The sequence below is a fragment of the Panthera onca genome, chromosome D4 (assembly GCF_046562875.1).
Source record: "Panthera onca isolate mPanOnc1 chromosome D4, mPanOnc1 haplotype 2, whole genome shotgun sequence".
In the NCBI taxonomy this organism is placed as follows: domain Eukaryota; kingdom Metazoa; phylum Chordata; class Mammalia; order Carnivora; family Felidae; genus Panthera; species Panthera onca.
In genome coordinates, this window is record NC_138351.1 from 47096930 (window position 1) to 47118470 (window position 21541).

Sequence of the window (21541 nt, forward strand, 5' to 3'; positions counted from 1 at the left end):
CTAGGAAAGTAGAGGCATTGAAATGACTTTTTTTTTTTCTGTAAGACAGGAGGTAAGAGTTTATAGCTTGATAGATTGCAAAACACATCTTCTACTTCTTCTTTCTCTCTTTACTCTTTTCCTCTTTCACTATTAAATTTGTGACAAACATCTATATAAAAACTTGGAAGCTGGGGTTTCTGGTGGCTCAGACGGTTCAGTGTCCGGCTCTTGATTTCGGCTCAGTTTGTGATCTTGTGGTTTCGTGAGGCACGTCGGGCTCTGTGCTGACAGTGCAGAACCTGCTTGGGATTCTCTCTCTCTCTCTGCCCCTCCCCCACCTCTCTCTCTCTCTCTCGAAATAAGTAAATAAACTTAAAAAAAGAAGCAGAGAATACAATAATAGTTTCTAGGGGCTGGGGGCTGGGGAAAAGGAGGAGTGATTGTTCCAAGTTTCAGTTATGTCGTACATAAGTTACAGAGATCTGCTGTAGAACACAGTACCTGTAGTTAACAAAACGATACACAATGATCGCACGCTTCAAAATTTGTTAAGAGAGCACACACACCTCATGGTAGGTGTTCTGACTACAAAAAAAAAAAAAAAAAAAAAAAAATCAAACCAAACCAAAACAAACCAAAAACAAAGAAAAACCCAAAGGAACACAAGGAAACTAGGAGGTGTTGAAGGTGTTAATTATGGTGAGGATACCATGAGGTGTTTACATCTGCCTGAACTCATCAAATTGTACATTCAACATGTGCAGTTCTTTGTATATCAATTGTACCTAATAAAGCTGTTAAAAGTAACAATGAAAACATAAGGCTCATTGATATAAGTGTACAGAAATAAACATGCCCCCATATATGGGCTGGACACCTCCCCTAGCACATTGCTAATTTCAATGATTGTACCTTTCATTTCTAGGAGTTTTACTTTTAAACAAATCTGCCTGGCCATTTTTATAAATCTCATTCCCTTTTATGTATTTTTGTACTAATTTCTTTCTTTGAAATATTTATTAGACTTAATACTTTCGACTACTTGTTAACATTTATTATTTCTATGGATTTTTCATCCGTAGTGGCTGGTTTTGTTGTGTGTAGACACCATGTGCCTTGCCACCTTATCTGTGGAAATGCTTCGAAGATGGAGTTTAAAGAGCTGTCCTGTAGAAAGAATTTATATTTACTGCTGTCAGGTGCTGGTGGGGTAGGGAGTGGGCCACAGGACAGAGGCACCAGCAAACCAAGAATCTTTTCATCTAAATTTTCACCTTTTTATTTTTTATTTTTTAAGGTTTACACAGGTACTGAGACCAGAAGGTCCTAAATCTGTGTGAATGCAGAATTATGGCTAGTAGCTTTCTGGATATTTATTCTCCAACCAGATCTAAGGATGAGACAAGGAAGTAGCTCCATGCCCCTTTGAAAGTGTGATCTTTGGGGAATCCAAGCTTTAGGGTTTTTTCCCCCATCTTTTTGGTACCCTGATCCTGGGTCCAATGTGAGTAGTGTGGCAGGTGCCCAGGAGAGGACTGTTGTCTCAAGCACTTGCTTATCTCTCTGCATGTGTGTTTTCTCGTTGTTTCTGGCCTTTGGGGATTTCCCTGATACGCTTGCATGTTTAGCCATGCTTTACATTAAAAGCAACTACTTTATATGTTACTTTTGTGTGTGTGTGTGTGTGTGTGAATGGGGGGTATTCTCTCCTGGGAGGATTTCTTTGGACACCTAAGGCATTGTATTGTCAGATTCAGTTCTGATTGATTTTCTACCTTGTTTCATCTTTACAAGAATACCACAAAATAGCTATTATGTCCCCCTTTATTATAAATATAGAAAAGGGAATCAGCAAGAGCAGCTGATTGCTTGCTGAAGATTATATACGTCAGGAGCACAACTGGGGTTTAATACTGTGCCTGCCAGGCCACGAAAGCTCTTTCCTGCCCTGGATTTTTACTGACCTGGATTTTTTTTTCCTGGGCCTTGATATAGCATTATATCATGCACATTATACCAGAGATTTTTGCCTGTTTCACCCCCTCGTGCACACCTCCATATAAAGCAGAGCCGGCACATAGGAGAAGGTCGATAAGTACTCATCAGATCAACAAATAAGGGGCTTTTTATGCTACCATATAAGCATCATGATAATTCTGTGGCTGTGTAATGTATCATTGCATTGATTAATTGGGGCAGTGTATTTTTAACTAATATACTGTAACAGCAGTCGTGTAAGTGCAAAAATCCTCAGAAACTGGTCAATTATTTTATTTTCTGGTGCTGTTTCTGTCCCATGGTGCCCCAGTCCTTTTCAGTGCTTTTACTGTTTCTTTTTTCTTTTCTTTTCTTTTCTTTTCTTTTCTTTTCTTTTCTTTTCTTTTCTTTTCTCTTTTCTTTTCCTCTTTCTCTTTCTTTCTTTCTTTCTTTCTTTCTTTCTTTCTTTCTTTCTTTCTTTCTTTTTCTCTTTCAACAAGTCACATCTCAGGAGATGTCTGCATTTCAACTGTGTGCATGGAGCCGGTGCACACTCTGTTCCTGGTTGTGAGAGCTCTGGAGATACTTTCCCTTTCATCTACGAACTGTTCTTCTCAGAGATTAGTCACGACAGCAACGTGATCTTAGGCATTTCTTCTGCTGTGCAGCTGACTGTGAAGCCAAGTAAAAGGGCAAACTATTTATAAATCAAGCGGTTACAGGTGCAGAGAATAGATAAGAGTTTAGCTTTGTCCAGGTTGGGAGACCATTCTTACTGAATTTCCTTGTTTAGGGTATGCGAGGGCAGACTCAAATTTAGAGTCAGGGTTAGGGTTTTTTCAAAGAGCCTGTACCAGAGCTGAACTTACTCCCACCTAAGCTGCTTGCAAAGTCTGCCAGTGTCAGAGTGTCTATTGTTGGTTGATTTTCTTTTCATTTAACAACTGTTTACTAAGTAGCTGCTATAAGCTAACACCATGACAGGAGGTGATAAATTTGGCAAGGAAAACAACAAATTCAGTAATATATAAGAATACTTTCTCTGGCTTACAAATGTGAAAAGAGCTAGGTGTGCACCCGGAAGAGAGCCGTTCCCTCTCCAGTGGCCAAGTATGGCTCCACAGACCTGCCTTCTACTTGAGACAGCCCTTGCCTTCCCCAGTTATCCCCAAATGGCCTTGCCAGACTCAATCTTTCTCAACATTTTTCTCTTTCTCCATCCTTTTCCCACCCAATTTGGATTTGTAGCTGTTACTTATTAACAGGTATTATTAATATTTATAATATAATATTACTAATTATCATCTACAATTAAGCCTCATTGATTTCAGGGTGCCTGGCTGACTCAGTTGGTACAGCATCTGACTCTTGATCTCAGGGTCGTTAGATCAAGCCCTGCATTGGGCAGGAAGCCTACTTAAAAAAAAAAAAAGTCGTTGATTTCTTCAGGAAGGGGAGGGACAGCTCTGAGTCTATCTCCTCCTCACTCCTTGGTGACCGTTTGTCTTAATTTAAGTCATTCCACACACATGCACCTGGGAAACATCTTTCCCAGTTTTGTCCCTGAAATTCTCTCTTTTCTATTTTGTTTAAGTCCCCCCCAATTTTTTGAGACCCACCTACTTTTTCTTATTGGTTTGTTTATATATATATATATATATATATATATATATATATATATACACACACACACATTGTACTCTTGCCTATCATGGCCTTTCTTGCCTCTCGAATTATAGAAATGTAGAATATGCCAGTCCTGGGTAAATTAGCTTTGTTTGGCCACATGTCCAGTACTTTTATCATAAATAACTTTGGTATGTTTTTTTTTTAACAGTGTGTGTTGAAAATTCCTTTTCCCAACTTACTCTCTTGGGTTCAAGGCTTAGGTGTTATGTCTCTTTTTCCACTGTATACAGAATTGGGCTCCAGAGGCTCCTTTTTAGATTAAGATGTTAATTCACACAAAAATCATACTAAAGTGCTTATGTTCATAGAATAAATGTTGATTTGCCACAGGCTTAGTCTTTCTTTTTTCTTTCCTTTTTCATTTGCTTTTCCTGATTTCTCGCAATCCCATACCCATCCGTTCTTTATTTCTGTGACCAAAAAAAATCCAAAATATGTATGTTCCTGGCACATGGCAGGCACAGTGTGTACACAAACAAATAGGACAAGGAATCTACCATGGAAAATGGGTGAACACATGGTTTGAAATATCAAGAAATAAGAGCTGACTCTTTGCTATTTTTGTCCAATACGTATTTCATGTTGGGTTCGACTCTTTGAACCATCTATTACTTTGGGAGAAATTTGTTACGGATTTAGATTTTCTGCCTTGGAAGCCATAAGCTCCTGTGACAGACGTGTTGAATTTTGTATAAAGCTCGAGTAAGACACAGTATCTGTACTGAGGCTTACTGCTGTGCATTTGAGAAAATTGGTTTTTCAGTAAAGAAGCAACCTCCTGTCACCCTGACCCCAGGCAATGGGTTTTCAGATGTATTTAGGAAATCTGGTAATCCTTGCTGCCTCTTATCTCTGAGAGTGACTGAATTGAGTGGAATGAATATTTATTGAGAGCCCACAAAGAGGAGCCTCCCAGCCTCTGCATTAAGTTTGACACAGAGGTCAGCAGTAACAGGGCAAGGGCAGGGGCGGGCGGGGTGGGGGTGGGGGAGCCATCAGAAGAGGCAGGAATAAACTCTCGGGGGCAAGAGAATTCAGGAGTCTGTGGGGTCTATTTCAGGGTATAGTAGGAAAGCAAGTTGGTGGACTATTTCTGAAAGGGCTTGGAATACTTGGCTGGAAGTGGCAAGTTACATATGACCAACACAATTAGGCCTTGGCTTTCCACCCAGCAATGAGTCAGTGTCAGGTGAGGCTCTGACGTACTGAGGACGCTGTGCCAGCAAACACGTGCAACGCTGAAGCCCAGTCTCCATCTGATCTTTGGGTCCCATGTGACTGGGAGGGAGGAGCCTGAACTGTGATGCTCCCTGAAGTTTTCAAGCAGAGTTCTGTTCAGCAGGTTTTTTCCTGGGAGGTGTGAGGAGCTGTGAGGGTCCATACCTGTGCAGGCCCCCATCCCGCATCACAAAACGTTCCTTCTCATGTTTTTATGGTGCTTCAAGAGACAAATGGAGTACAAAGGTCATGCAGATATTTTTTTTTTTTTCTCTCTCACTTTTGGAAATGACATCTATGAGGGTAGGAAGTATGGTTTCTCAGGTCCTTTGACCTCTTGGTTTCAATTCAGGATTGAAATCACTTGCAGAATTTTAAAACAATTCAAAGACAAAGTATAGTCTATTGCTTAGAAAACAAATGATGAGTTTAGGAGAAATTCTTTATTGGTTCCACGGTCCCATTTTAAACCTTTTGTTAAGGTGCTAGCAGTTATAGGCATATAGCTCTCGGAGGTCATCAATGGCTGTGCCTGGGTCAGTGATTTTCAAATCAGGGACTAATTGGGTGGGAGTAGGGATAAAGTGGTGTCAACGAGGGCATACTAATTGTGTCAATTTAGACACAATAAATCCTAAAATAATTTAGGACACCATAAATCCTTTAATTCATGTCTTGCCCATTCTTTTAACAGATACATCTTAACCGTCTATTATGGGTACGAATTATTGTCAAGAGATGGAGAAGTATATAGTCTTGTGTGCCTCTTTGTCACGTGTCAATACTGGTAAGTTTCAAATTCTTTCTTTCTCTGAGATTGAAAGGTTTTCTCCTGTTTCTCTTCTACACATCTCCTTAAAATGAGAGTCTCTGTGTCCTTTGAGTATGTAATAAGCAAAGGAAAGTATATTTCTGACGCTTAACTATTGCAGAACAGTTTTGAACAAACTACTCAGGTAAAGTACCATAACAAATCATGCATATAAATAGAACAAAGTCTATTTATGAAACATGTCTCATACTTGTTTCCGTGTAGTATGTGTAACAAGGCAGAAGCTGTCCCCATTTTATAGATGGCGACTCAGAGATCGAGTAGCTTGTCTATAGCTTGTTAAATGGCAAAGCCTAGACTGGAAAGGGGCGTCTGGTGTTTTTCCCATTGCCTTATACTTCCTCCACAAATGTCAAGGGCAACTGGATACTGGCATTCTTTTCAAAGTCCGATCAAAATGACTCTAGAACAATTGTGGCTGTTGTTTGGAATATTAAGTTGTTTTTTGGTATCCTTTCCCGATAAGAGAAGGGAAATATGACACCTAAACGTGGTTAAAGAAGACACATACCTTAATCTGAAAAGACATCTGTACGTATTCCGATGACCTTGTAAATTGCATTAAATAAATTTTTGAGTTGTTTATTTTATTTTTTTTAGGTTTGGGTTGCTTTTATGGATATAGCTTTTTCAAGCCTGCCATTGTGGACGTGTATTATACTCTAAGATCTGTTTTTAGAAGAACTAGAACTTTTCCATATCGGTGTAGTAGTATTTATTGATTAGTCAGTACACGCCAGGCACTATTACATGTTACATTCTTAGGCTGTCCTAACAACCCTGTGAGAAAAATACTATTATTATTTTAATATTAATATAATAATTTTAATAGTTTAATATTATTTAATAATAATACCCTTCTTATTTTCATTATATTTTAATAAACTTTACTATTACTTTAATATTTAAATATTATTTTAACATTTAATAGATGAGAAGATCGAGGCACAGAAAAATTAAGTGACTTGCCCAAGGTTATACAGCTCGCAAGAATGAAAACTGGGGCTTGAATTTGGGCTGACTGGATTCAGAGCCCGTTTTTACCCACAGCATTTATAGGGCTTTTCCTTGGCATTGCTGTGAGGAGTGAGCGGCTGTTCATAGGGCACTTCGTAGCTTTGGTCTTCAGATTCTTTATTTGTGAAAAGAGATGGCACTAGATAATTTATTTATTGGGCTACTTAGCAGTAGTCCTTATTTAGGGATGTTCCCTATTTAATCCTCACTGTATGGACCTAGAATTCTAACCTTAAATATGGACAGTATTACCATTCTCTTCATTTTACATACGGGGAAATTAGGACTTAGGCCATGTACCTGCAAAATGTGGCCTAGGTGGCGAAAGAACTGATTCCAACTCAAGATTCTAATCAATATACGTAACTGCCTTTCCCTTTTAAGGACTTGGGTGCCTTAAAATTCCATACCTTGAATCCTGGCTTTTTATTTCAAAGACATAATAATAATATGTTTGTTTCATAAAGCCACGGATTTATAGCTCTTCCAAGAAGTGACCTTAGTCTACAAATGGCTGCCAATGTTTGAGAACCATTGACATAGATAATAGCAGTCTTAACAATGAAACATTGTGCTATTAATATTATATTATTATTTTTTTGAGGAGTCACATGCGTAGCAAACAGGATGTAACCGGACATGTTAGGCAAGCTGTTGCTAACTCAGAAGACTAAAGGGGATTAAATTCTCATTATTACTCACAGTTAGTCCCCAAATATCTGTGTATGTTCAGTTTCTACAGTTTGGCAGGAAGTTTTAGAGAACCAAACAGCATGCCCTTCCGCCCCTGGCATATTCATAAGCTATTTTGGGGTGAGTCATCGGAATTCTGTGGTTTGTATATCCTGAAGGGAGAGAAGAGACCCTGTATGGTTAGCATTTATTTGAAACAGTTAGTTGGGGAAAAAAATTCTTTGATAAAAGGTCAGCATTAGGTAAGCGATGCCTCTGGAAGGATCTCTCCGTTGTTGTAAAGATTCAGCTCATATTTACGTCTCTGGGAATATCACACAAACTTAAATATTCACACTGTGCGTATTTGCAGCTAGTGCACACAGAAGCCTGGGTCTGGAGTTTAGTTAGGGGTAATTAACGGAGAATTCACAACTTGAATTGTAAACTCAGGCCAAATGACTCTTCTTCTGTCCTTAGAATTCCTGCTCCCTGACGTCAAAGTAATGCTCAGAGTTGATAGTGTTGTAGGTACATGAAAACAGAGAGGCCAAGCCAAACCTCTAAGGTCTGTCTGATATGACCAACATTATAATTGTGGGTCATGATTTTTTTTTAAACCACGTGAATTTTGTGAATCGCCTAATTTAATCATGGCATCTAACTGCTGGTGGATTCTGTAAATATCTTTGTGTATCCACCATGCAAAACATTCTTTTAAAAAATTGTGGATTATGATTAAGTCACTTAAAGCAGTAAAAAATAAGTGGGTAAGAGTTAATTTTTCTCCTTGTAGCTACAAAGGAGCCTGAGGGGGAATTACAGTCTTTAAAAAATATTTTTCTTGTCTCATCAGGAAAAGAAACTGATCATTATTGGAAGAAGGAAGAAAATACAGGTTAGTTGGGTACTCATGGTAGGACTCCCAAAAGTCTCATAGGGGCGCCTGGCTGGCTCAGTTCGAAGAGCATGAGACTCTTAATCTTGGGGTGTGAGTTCCAGCCCCATGTTGGGCATGAAGTCTGCTGAAAAAAAAAAAATCTCATAAAGACTGTTTAGACCTGAGGAGAGTGTTACTTCCAGAATTGAAGTAAGCCTATGGTCTACAGCGCCAGTAGTCCCTATGACAGGGTTACCAAGGAAAGGAAGCGGTGACATTCGATGCTTGTGTTCGGTTACCCATGTGATTATGACCACCAGATGGGTGACTGTAGACATGGTGGACAACTTGGAACAGCCCTCATATTGGGCAAGTTAAAATATTGCCCTGTTTTCTGAAGAATAGAGAGACTACTGTTTGGTCCTTAAAATGGTTTTAGATGGAAATATAAATAGAGGATTACATAGCACTGGAATACATAATGAGTAAAAAGCTCTCTTTAGTTTTCTCTCAGTTTTCTGATTATGTCAAGTAGGAAGTTTTAGTTCCACATTAGTAAGATTTAAGTTCTCCTCGGAGCAGGCGACCGCCTCTCTTTCCCTAGGCTTGAATAACTACTTATTCATAACCCTTCTTTGCACAGTTACGTCTTATTTATTGCAAGTGAAACAGATTTTCTATTTACATGGAGTAGACATTTTTAAAATATGTATCCATATAAAAAGTGAGGTGATTGGAAAAAACATTAACTAAAGAATAATGCAAGTGGTTAGCTGAATAGGCAATGGGGGCTCATCGGAAGAGGTACCCAGCACATGAAACTTTTTAACTTTGGTAATTAAGAGGCAGATGGTTTTACAAATGAAAACAGAAACCTTAGTTTGCTTAGGTCCTCACTACTTGTCCTTCTCAGAGAATAGTCCACAGACCAGCGATGGTCAGTGAACTTTTGTCCACCTGGAAGGAAAGAAGTCCCGAAACTGCAAGTAATGACTTAGAAACTTTTATAGCTTATCGCCATTGTGTTGGTATTCAATCACACGAAATATTTTTCTAGTAACTTATTTGTATTGTATAGTATTTTACTTAAGCCCTAGTCTGGAATTGAGCAGAAAGGAAACATGATAAGTTTGGGAAGCACTGATGTAGAGTGTGTGTTTAGAACGAAAACATGACTAAGGAAAGTGGCAGTTTGATACTAAACAGTCATGATAAAGGAATATGTGCTGGTTTAAAGTACATGGTCTAAATGGAATCTAGAAGAATGAGAGTAAAGAGGCTAAGTCCATACGTAAGGAGCGGGACTGTCTCAATCCTTTCATATCCCCAGGATCCAGCACAGTGTCTGGCGTGTAGTAAGCACTCTATACATATTTTGGGACGGATGAATGAATGAATGAATGAGTAAATGAGGTGTTTGGCAGGTGGATCTAATGCCATTACCAGAAAGTATGCTCTATTACAGTGCAGGAGGGGTCCATTATGCTTTTCCAGGCATCTCAAAACACTATTCAGCTCTCTTTGTTCTGATTATATAAAAAGCAAGTCACCTTCTAAGTATTAATTAGGTTATCAATGTACCCTGACTCTAAGAAGCCTTAATGTAAAATATTTTTTAATTTCAGGACATATACCACAACAGGAAGGGTAGGTTGGGCTATGTTCAGTAATACCCCCAATGTCTCAGGGGCTTAGCCCAACAATTATTTCTTTCTTTCTCACACACACACCCAACAAAGGTTGACATAGGGCCTTCCTTGCTCCTTGTAGTCCTTTCTGTGCATCCATAATAACCATAGCAGGCAAATAACATCCTGCTTCTTCGAGCTTCAGCCTGGAAATGACACATTTCACTTCTATTTATATTTTCTTGGCTAAACTAAAAGCATGTCTAATATCAATGGTGGTGGGAGGGAAGATAATCCTACCATGTATCAGGAAAGTGAAAAGCAGGAAACATTTTGTGGAGAGTGTTGCCATATGCGCTCAGCTATTGTGAATGATATCCACAAGGGTTATTCCCTCTTTGGTTGATCTTCCGTGACTGCACCATCAGCACTGAGTTTCTGCCCTTTCAGATCTCTGGACTGAATCTTGAATTTGGTGACCCCGAGAATGCAGGGCTGTTTGTAACCTTTTGCTGCAGCCATCAGCTCACCTACTTTAGTTACTCTGTTCTGTTTTTTTCTGTAATATTAATAGTGACCTCTGCCAGAGAATACCAACTCCTTGGGTTCAAATTCTTTCTCCACTGACCGAACTTTCCTGTTGAATATGTCTTTCCATAATAAGGCAGGTGATTGGCCTTAGACCTTGGTCAGGGAGTATTCTTCCAGTGAAATTTTAAAATGACTGTAAATATAAACATAAATATTCTTCTGTGGGATTGTTAGGCTGAGTCAGCTTCCAGGAGGTTGATCAATCCCAAGAAAATCAAGCGTATCAAGTTTCTAGATCTACAAACAAGAATGATGGCAGGTCCTAGGTCCCTAGTGATCTGCAGATTCTTTCTTTCTCTTTCTTTTCTTTTTTCTTTTCTTTTCTTTTCTTTTCTTTTCTTTTCTTTTCTTTTCTTTTCTTTCTTTCTTTCTTTCTTTCTTTCTTTCTTTCTTTCTTTCTTTCTTTCTTTCTTTCTTTCTTTCTTTTCTTTCTTTCTTTCTTCCTTTCTCTTCACTCCCTTCCTTTCCTTCCCTTCTCTTCAACTCCCTTCCCTTCCTTCCCTTCTTTCCCTTCCCTTCCTTTCCCTTCCCTTCTTCCCTCCCTTCCTTCCTTCCTTCCCTCCTTCCTTCCTTCCTTCCATCTGTTTACCTAGCTATCTACTCTATCTGTATTTAGATTAGGCTAGAAAGGATATTTCTCAGATGCATGAAAACTTTTACTAAGGGAATAGAAAACATCTTCTTCCCTTAAAATATATTTACATAATTTACTTGCAAATTTACCAGGAAAGAAAGGATCTGCTTTTAAAAAGTGGCCCTTTTGCAGCTATTGCTAGCATTATTTGGACTTCTGAAATTAGTGGAACCCGAATCAGGAATGGTGAAATTTGACAGCATGCTTGAAAAGCCCATGGTTTTCAGAATTGTAAATAAAAATATCAATATCTGCCTCTGTCTACAGACGGATGACAGAGGGAGGTAGAGGTCTGAGACTTCTAAATGTGATCAGAAGAAACAGTCAAATATTACTGAGCTTCTTTCTCCAAAGCTGTTTTGACCAGACCTTCCCCTCAGCTGCCTGTACTGAATGCATGAATAGAATCGCTTCCAGATCTTTACAACATTGTGCTGGTGAATACAGACTAATTACCCAGTTGAATGGTAAGGAAGGAGGGATCTTTTATTACTCCTCAGTCAGCTGTTGCACATCTAGACATGTAGCTAATAATTTATTAGCCTCTAATTTTGGAGACTGGCTCTAGATGATAAGCCTCATAAAAAGCTAACAAGGAGATGCTCTTGATAAGGTGGTAAATCATTAAATAGAGAAATGACCAGTTGATTTATGATTTACTGGAATACTTTAGACTGTGAAAGATAAACCTCCATTTCTGTTTTGCAAGTGATATCCCTGCTATCCTTAAAAAAATTAAGCTTGGATTACAGAATGCAAAAAAAAAAAAAAAAAAAAAAAAGGCACATTTCCAGCCAATTTCAGACATCTTCAGCTAGAATAAATGCTCATTACTCGGTCCTATTTCCTCTCCTGAGCACATAGGTAGTTGGTTCAGAAATATTTATGCCAGTGTCTCCTTGGGAACTGATAAAAATGGTAGAATTTTTGAAGATAAGTACACAGGGACAATGTGGAGATTTAACTGAATGTAACATTTTCATGCCGTTTCACTCACTATGGTATATGATTCACCTTCTGAAACAATAGCATTTTTATGTGTGTAGTTGTATCCAGGTGAAAATAGATTGTTCCTAATGTTTTCCTTTATTTTATAACTAATATTTTTTTTCTTTTTAAAAACAGATTTCATGAAAATAACTGCTTCAGCCTGTTATGGTCATTACAAAAATTACACACATTGTACAATGGAATATTATTCGGCCCTTACAAAGAAAGAAATCCTGCCATTTGTGACAAATGGGTAAATCTGGAGAACATTATGCTAAATGCGGAAACATAAATACTGTATGATCTCACTTATATGTAGAATGTAAAATAGTTGAACTCATAGAAACACTGAGCAGAACGGTGATTGCCACGTAATTGGGGGCAAAGAGGATAGAGGAAATGGGAGACAATTTGGTTAAATGTTAAAAAGTTTCAGGTATGCAAGAATAAGTTCTGGAGATCTAAGGTACAGCACAGTGACTATAGTTAACAATACTTCATTGTGTACTTTTATACCTATAATTTGCTAGGAGGGTAGATGATAAGTGTTCATCACAAATTAAAAAGAAGGTACCAAATTAATTTGTTTAATTTAAACAAATTAAAAGTAATATGTTAATTACTTGATGGTGGTGATCATTTCACAATGTATATGTATATTAAAACATCAAGTTGTGCACCTTACATATATACAATTTTGACTTGTCAATTACGTCTCCGTAAAACTGAAGAGGAAAAAATAATCTAACTAATCTTCCTGCAAGCTGACTTTTTAAAGAACTCAGCTAGGGACATCTCGCAATATAACAACATCTAGGGGACTTTTTTAAATAAACATTTTTTAAATTTAAATTTTAGGTAGCCATCATACAGTGCAATATTGGTTTCAGGAGTAGAATTCAGTGATTCGTCACCTACATACAACACCCAGTGCTCATCACAAGTGTCTCCTTAATACCTTAATACCCGTCACCCATCTAGCCCATCTCCCACCCACCTCCCTCTATCAACCCTTAGTTTGTTTTCTATTGTTGAGTCTCTTGTGGTTTATTTCCCTCTCTCCTCTTCTCCCACCACATTTACATATGTTCATCTGTTTTGCTTCTTAAGTTCTGCATATGAGTGAAATCATGTGGTATTTGTCTTTCTCTGTTCGACTTATCTTATTTAGCACAATACCTTCTAGCGCCATCCACCTTGTTGCAAATGGCAAGATTTTATTCTTTTTGATGACTGAGTAATATTCCAGTATATATATATATATATATATATATATATATATATATATATATACACACACACACACACATACACACCCCACATCTTCTTTATCCATTCATCAGTCAATATACATTTGGGCTCTCTTTATACTTTGGCTATTGTTGATAATGTTATGAACATAGGGGTGCACATACCCCTTCAAATCTGTATTTTTGTATATTTTGGGTAAATACCTAATAGTGTAATTGCTGGATCATAGGGTAGTTCTATTTTTAGTTTTTTGAGGAACCTCCATACTGTTCTCTAAAGGGGCTACACCAATGTGCATTCCCACCAACAGTGCAAGAGGGTTCCTCTTTCTCCACATCCTTGCCAACCCTTTTTGTTTCTTGTGTTGTTAATTTTAGCCATTCTGACAGGTGTGAGAGGAAAATTTTTTTAAAATTACCTCAGAAAAATGCAGGCAGCAACAAGAATGTAATAAACAGTTACATGCAATATTTTTTAACTTTTATGACTCAAATCCATTCAGATATTTATTTGACAATTACTGATGAGGTCCCTGCTAAATTCTAGAATGTAAAGTTATTAAACACACATAGCTTTTGTCTTTATCAGAGTTGCAGTCTAGTATTAACTTTATTCTAATTTTCATTATGATTTTTCTTAATCTTTTGATTGTTTAATAAATTATGTTTATGACTTTTCCCAAATCTATTTTCTTGTAATATTTGTTTTTACTTATTCCAAATATAATTGCATTGAACAAATAGAATATGGTTTGAAGTATACTGACTGAAATTTACTGAAAATCTTTTTATGGTATGATATGTGGTCAGCTTTCATCAATGTTCCACGTATGCTTGAAAAGAATATGTTCTCTGATCATAATGTGTGCAGGGCTTAATTTGTCCCCATTACATAAATTATTGTGTTTGTTCAAATATTCTTTATTCCCATGATTATAATAGTTTGCTTTATCTATTAATTGTGTAGAAGGTGTGTTAAAATTCCCCCCAATTATGGTGCATTTGTCAACTTCCCCTTGCAACTTCGTTAACTTTTTGGCTTTGTATGTTATGAGGCCATGTTAATAGCTACATACAGGTTTATAATTTTTATATCATTCTGACTAATTGAACTAGTCAAACTCTAGGTGACTGCAGCATTGGCTGACAGCAAGACTGAAACCTCCTGTGAGACCCTGAACTCCTGTGAGATGCTGAACTACTCAGGTGAGCAGCTCTCAGATTCCTGACACCAAAACTGAAACTTCCCTCTGAAACCATGAGAAACAACTGTTTGTTGTTTTTGCTATTTTATTTTTTAAAGTTTATTTATTTATTTTGAGAAGGACAGAGACAGCTTGAGTTGGGAGGCAGAGAGGGAGAGAGAGAGAGAATCCCAACCAGGTTCTGTGCTGCGAATGCAGAGCCCAATGTGGGGCTTGAACTCACAAAACTGTGAGATCATGACCTGAGCTGAAACCAAGAGTTGGTTGGTTAACCAACTGAGCCACCCAGGCACCCCTGTTTGTTGTTTTTAAGCAGCTGAATTTTAGGGTAATTTGTTACATGGTTATTGATAACTAACACAATCCAATTTTCTTTGTTTTCTCTTTCTGGAACTCGAATTGGACAACTGTTAGCCTTTTTTTCATTCTATCCTCCACATCTCTTAACATATATTTTCCAACTTTCTGTCTCTCTGTGAAGTATTAAGCATAATTTACTGAAATCCAGCTTCTAGTTTACCAGTTCTTTCTTTGGCTTATTCTCATCTGCTATTTAAATAATCTAGTGAGTTTTTAATTGTGGCAATTAGATTTTCACTCTTGGAAGTTATGTTTATTTCCTTTTTCTCACATATTTTTGCTCCTTTTTTGCAAACATCTTATTCCTCATATTTGGCCAATCATAATTGTTTCAGAATACTGAGGATACTTGGATGAAGATGCCCAAAGTTCCAGAAAAGATCTCGTGTTTCATTTTGACAAGATCCTGGAGTGTTACCAACCTAGAGGCACATTTAATTAAATATATTTGCTTTCATGTTCCAGAGCTTCCAAGAGGTACAAATTAAACCTCCCACCCTGGCTTTCCTGATGGGAAACATAGAATTTCAAAATTCATCAGGGAGATATTTTCTACACTAAGCAAAGGACTGACACAGGCAGGTTATAAGTGACATTTTCTCACCTTCTAGTGCATGCTGATGAAGAACCACGAGGGCTGTTTCCACCGCCTCTGTATCTTCAAGAAGACTGGGTCAATCCTGTTCATCAGGGCAATTCCTGGAGTTGGTCTCTGCAGGTACTCTAGAAGAAATGCCCACTGGGTTTGCTTTTCTTTCTTTCTTTCTTTCTTTCTTTCTTTCTTTCTTTCTTTCTTTCTTCCTTTCTTTTTTTATAGGGCATGCAAGGAATAGCTCTGACTCTTATCAAGAATGACCAAGGACTCTGGCTGAACTGCCTGAGCACATGAAATCCACCATTCTTAAAACATTATGCAGATAGTGGCTCATCACAATTTTGTATTTCATTTCACATATATCATTGGAACATAAGTTCAAAAATTACTATTATTGGTATCAGTTTTATTTCCAAGACCTACAGGCTTCAAGCACTTGAGAGAGTAGTCTGTTGGCTGAAAGAAAATGTCTCTTTATAAAGTGGCTTCTGTTTAATGATTCTTAAGCTTTATAAGGCAGACCCAGAGGTACTTACCAAGACCTTAGTGTAGTAAACTGGTGCTTCTTAAACTATTTATGGTGAAGGATATTTTTCTTAACCAATTCTTTTTTGCATTCCTCCATTTTAAGTTTCTGACTTCATTTTCTTCTCTCTCTTGGTTTGTAAGTTAAAGGGGACAGAGTTTATCACGTATTGACTTAATTTATTGTTTCTCTTGTTTTTCCCCTTCCCAAGTATAGGCATCAAGAGCAATAAATCTCCTCTAAGTACTACATTGGCAGCATCCCTGTAGACTCTCGTATTTTTTTCTGTTGCATCTTAAATGTCTCCCCAACCAAAAGTTTACTTAAGAAGAATTTACTCTCCTGAATGCAATAGGAAAAAGAGCTGAAAAAGAGGTACAAGTAGAGGAAGGAAATGGCATACGATAAAATGATCAGTTGTTGATATTATGATATTACACCCAAGATAATAAATGAAAATTAGTCAACACTTAGTTAAAGTGAAGAGATGTAAAATAAATATTACCAAAATGATTCCTTTCTTCCTTTGTACTAAGAATTAGAAAACAAAACAGTAGGCAGACCCCATACACGATAACAACTATCAAAATAAATCATCCTAAAATTAGTTTACCAATAAATATGCAGAAAGTATATGAAAACTACAAAATTTACTACGAGTTATAAAAAGACAATGGGGCACCTGGGTGGCTTAGTTGGTTAAGCTTCCTACTTCAGCTCGGGTCATGATCTCACAGCTTGTGAGTTTGAGCCCCACGTTGGGCTCTGTGCTGACAGCTCAGAGCCTGGAGCTTGCTTTGGATTCTGTGTGGAGACACAGACACTCTCTCTGCCCCTTCCCTGCTTGTGCTCTGTTTCTCTCTCAAAAAAATAAATAAACATCAAAAAAAAAAATAAAAAGACAAGAAAATAAGTAGACATATCATGCTCATGCATGAAAAGACTCAATGTTGTAAAGATGTGTATCTTTTCCTGTTAGTTTATATGCTTAGTGTAATGTCAGTCAGAATCTCAATGGAACAGTTTGGAAAATATGCCCAAATGATTCTGAAACTCATCTGGGGAAATAAATGGCAATAATTTGTCCTACTTCTCTTCCTGGTGGGGGTGGAGGTCTGGGCTGGGTGAGGAGTGGAGATGGGAGGAAGGTGAGGTGGTGGTCTAGGTGTAGAGGACCAGCCATCACCGGGGTTGTCTTGAGGCCCACTTGAAAAATGGACAAGGACAACTCCTGGACAAGATTTTGGGCACTTCCCACTGAGAAATGAGTGCATTTTGGTCATTCAACAAATATTCCTTGAACATCAGGCGTGATTCTAGGAACCAGGGATGGAGCAGTGGGCAAAACAAAGTCCCGCCCTTGGGAAAACTTAGGTTTTATTTGGACAAGGGTGACAGTCGACTTGGGTTTCGCTGGATGATTCTTCAGCCTTATAAGGGAGACCTGGAAACACCTACCAAGATCCTAATGGACTAAATTAAAGATTCTTGAACTGTTTGTCTTGAAGAACTGGTTGTTTTTATTTCCAATCCATGGCAGACATACTTTTGGACATATAGAATCTTTTGCTTGGATGATATGGGACTACTAAAGGTTTCTACACACTCTCAATTTTTGTCTTTATCTCACCCAGAGGCCCTTGGGCAACACTGAGTAGCACTGAAATAAAAGACCTCAGAAAATGTCTTGTGGATAGGCTTTCCTAAAGACAAGCCAGTTTCTAATGCAACTTGGCTATGGCAGTCCATTTTCCTTCATTCCATTGGCATTTCCCAGTTGTTCCCCTTCATTCACACAAGAGTACTCAGATTTATAAAAGTTACAGTCCCTCTATAGACCCTTCAAACCTGATCACCATGGCAGGGGCATGAAAGATGCCAAAGGTGGAAAGTCAGCCTGGGAAATGAATGGGAGTCCAGGCTCTGAACTGGATGGTCTCGGGTTCAAATTTTGGACATTTGCCTGCTAGCTCTGCACCCATGGATATTTTGAATGAGTTACGGAGTCTACTGGGAGAGAATATGGATAATCTTCTAAATGAGAGAAAGGCAAAAACAGGGATGGTCAAAACATATGTTTCTCTCCTTTGTATAAAGAGAAATATTAGGTGTTTTCATTTCTGAAGGTCTGAAAATTAATAAATGGTCTAATTTCCCATCTTAAATTCTAATTCAGTTTTTCCTAATACCCAGGTCCCTCAGGCTCTCAGGCATGCTCAGGGCCTCAGGCAAATTACGTCAGAGGAAATTGCTGTTCACTTCAAGGAAAGTTTCAGATCTTTCTGAGAAACAGCTTTCCTATCTGTTAAGGACACAATAATGATATATGGTGGTGATACCATTGCAATGTATAAATGTATCAAATTAACACACTGTGCACCTTAAACTAACATATGTCAATTATACCTCAATTAAAAAATTATATACATGTTTTAGGGTTGTTGAGAGTATTAGATTAATTAATGTTTGTAGAGCCCCTAACCCAGAGCCAGGAGTATTTCAAGCACTTGATAAACATTAGCTGTTATCTTAGAAACAAGAGTTGAAAAAGTAGTTACTGGTTTGCATGTATGATTTACTTTTACATCTAGAGTTTCTAAATTCAGGATTCCCCTATACACTTCCCAAAAAGTATTTCCTTAATTCCTTTTCCCTTCTGATTCTCATACAAAAAGAAAAGGCGAACCAGTATAGGATTGTTTCTTTGGGGTTTAGTCAACATTTAAGTTTTGAATTAGCCTCTGTGGACCCCACTTTCTCTTTCCCTTATGGCTTGCACTTAGAATTTAGTTACAGATCCTTTTAGGCTTTAAGGAGATAAAGAAGACATGTCCCTGAAAGGCAACCTGGGACCACTGAGGTGCTTGACAGGAGGAATGCTTTGAGGAGCCAGAGAGCCAGCTTCTGTAAGCAAACAGGGTGCCCTTTCATAGGAGTCTCAGCTCTTTCTGGACCCAAATAAGGTCATTTCAATTTTCCTCTCCAGGCAGAAGCAAGCCCAGTCTGTGGCCATTCATCAGTTCGTTTGGAAATTGTTTTGGACTCTCAGATACAACTATGTCTGAAATCAAGATTAAGGCTTATGAATCTTTGGCGAATAAGATGGAAGCGAGTGCTGAAAATTCCCCGACCTACCTTGAAAGGTTAACCTGGGGAGAGATTGTTTTCTGGGTTAGGTTGATCTTTCCAGGTGTTTTGCGGAAGCCTAGGGAGCCAGTCGGCGAGTGTGAGTCATCTGGCTGTGGTTAGATTAGAAATTCCTACAACATGATATAGGAGTCCAGCAGTTGAGGCAGGGAAAGTGAAGGGAAGCGGACCTCTAGGCTTTTGTCACTACCCCCATCCCTTGGTGGCCCATTTTCCTGCTTAAGTTTTGGGCAGGTGCAGATAGAGGCACCTGTTTTCTGAATCTTTTCTTTCTCCTTTCCTTTTCTGGTCTCTTTCCCCCACCCTCCCCTCCCTTTCCTGACTCTTTAAAGCCAGGGCAAGGACTTATTTCTGTTGAATGTGTCAAAGGTCATAATCAGAAGATTGATTCTGTGTGTGCATAAAAATGGTTAAAAGAGGGAGAAAATGGAAGAGGAGAGACAAAAGAGGGGAGATGGGGAAAAAGACTGGAAAGGAGAAGGGGCCTGCGGGAAGGTGAGGAGGAAAGGGGACGCCGAGCCCGGAGAGCCCAAGGTGAGAAGTCTGTGTTTGTAACTTTGCCAACTTGGGACACACTTTGCCAAATCATGCTTTTCTGTTTGCCCATGCCATAACTAAAGAAAACAAGGCACTTGCACCTGCTGTTTCGGGAAAAGGCAATGGCTGCAATTTACCTCATTTAAATTTTAAGATGTTTAAATGTTAGAAACGTGCCAGAGCACAGTTCTCTATGTTTAAATTTGCTCAGTAGGAAATTGCCAGGGCTCAGGGGTGCCCAGGGGTTCTGTACCGTGCAGCGCCCTGCAGAGAGACAGGCAGTTTGGGCGAGAACAGCGTTTGCCCATTCCAGGCCTCCGTGGCCTGTCTTCCCTAGGCAGGGTGATACAGACCCTAATTGAAAATGAAAAGGAGCAGCTTAAATGCCGCTTTCTTGACAGAACTCCCTTTCCTTTACAGAGGTCGTTTGTTCCCGTTGAACTACTCAGTACCACCCTATCCCTAAGAGCCCAGGAGTCAAAGAACCTGGACACATAAGTCAAGTTAGTTCTCAAAAGTGAATATAACACTGTAGGTTAACTCCACTGGAATTAAAAAAAAAAGCCCAAAGGGCCCAAGTACTTTGTCTCTCATTATTTTTACTCGGGGGACACCTAGCGGCGGTTTACTGGCTGTGTTCTTCAAAGGCAAATTGAAAGAAACCAGGAAGGATGTAGTGCTTGTGGGGAGGGACCCAGTTGTCTCAAAGCTGGCACCCTGGCAGCCAGGAGTTGCCTTCAGCCTCAAGACAGATCTGCCATGGCCCTGGGTGACTGACAGGCCCTTGCCGGAGTCTGCAGCCAAGTTCCCTCTCCCAACTTCCACGCTTGCCAACTGAAATTCCCCTTGACCTAATTGTCTCACAAGTGGTCCTTAATGAGTTCATTGTTTATTTGACGCCAGTGACCTCTTTTTAAGGCTACAGAATGGCCACAATCTGGTCAGTTCATCAACTAATAAGCAGTTGTTGATGGTCTGCTAAGTTTAGGCAGGCATTTCGAGGGGGTTACAAAAACGAGATAAAGATCTGCATGAAAGGGATTTTTTCTCCCCCTCTTAACCTCTGGTGGCAAAGTGTGCCTTCCCAGCTGTGTCTTTAGAGCCAATGACCTGATCTCTCTGACTTGTCTTTCCCTCATTTGTAAAATGGAGGTGAGTGTGCTTAGTTCCTAAGGTGGTTGTGAAGATTACGTAAAAAGTCGAGGCAGCTCACATAGTCCCTAGGATCTGGTTGATACTAAATAATTGTTAAGCCCCTCCCTTCTCTCTTTACCTAATCCCAGTTGATTCCTAGAAGTTAAACACGTCTCCCTGTGAGGGTTCTCGCTTGAAATTCACATCAGGCTCACCCCAGATTTGTCTTATAACTCTGTTCTGTGCAATCAAGGTAAATCAACATGGAGTTAGATCTGTAGAGCCAGTTTTCCCATTAGGATACTAGCATCAAACCCGGATGTTTTAATAGTAAATTCCCAGGCAGTTGTGGTTCGGGATCCAGTCTTTGCCAGGAAGGCTAATGATACCTTTTTTTTTTTTTTTTTTTTTTGCATACAGTTTAAGTTTAGACACGATGGTTTCCATGACCTTCACTGCATTTACTATACACTTCAAACATTTTAATATGACCTTCTGGGAGCCACATAGCTAGTCTCTACCCACTTCTCCAGCTTCATCTTGCACCACTCTTGGCCCCTGCTTATCGTGTTCCTACTCATTAATTTTTAAAACTCTTCCGCGAACCAACGGAGCTCTTTTTAAATTTTCCTTGTGAAATTAGAGCACGTGTGTTCTTCCTTTTGGACCCCTTGTTC

The 21541-nt window shown here is 38.8% G+C and overlaps 1 long non-coding RNA gene across 2 annotated transcripts in view; it reads left to right on the top strand.

Moving 5' to 3' along the window:
* Positions 1-21211, top strand: part of LOC132663440 (uncharacterized) — a 125897-nt gene extending 104686 nt beyond the window's left edge. The window contains exons 1-7 of one of the 2 annotated variants that reach the window (XR_013551754.2): positions 4921-5112; positions 5561-5653; positions 8244-8285; positions 14477-14566; positions 15261-15353; positions 15537-15643; positions 16258-21208. This is a non-coding gene — a long non-coding RNA (uncharacterized LOC132663440). Of the gene's footprint in view, positions 1-4920; positions 5113-5560; positions 5654-8243; positions 8286-14476; positions 14567-15260; positions 15354-15536; positions 15644-16257 lie in introns of those variants that run through there. The other variant, XR_013551755.2, reaches the window with a different exon arrangement.
* Positions 21212-21541: the final 330 nt, after the last annotated feature.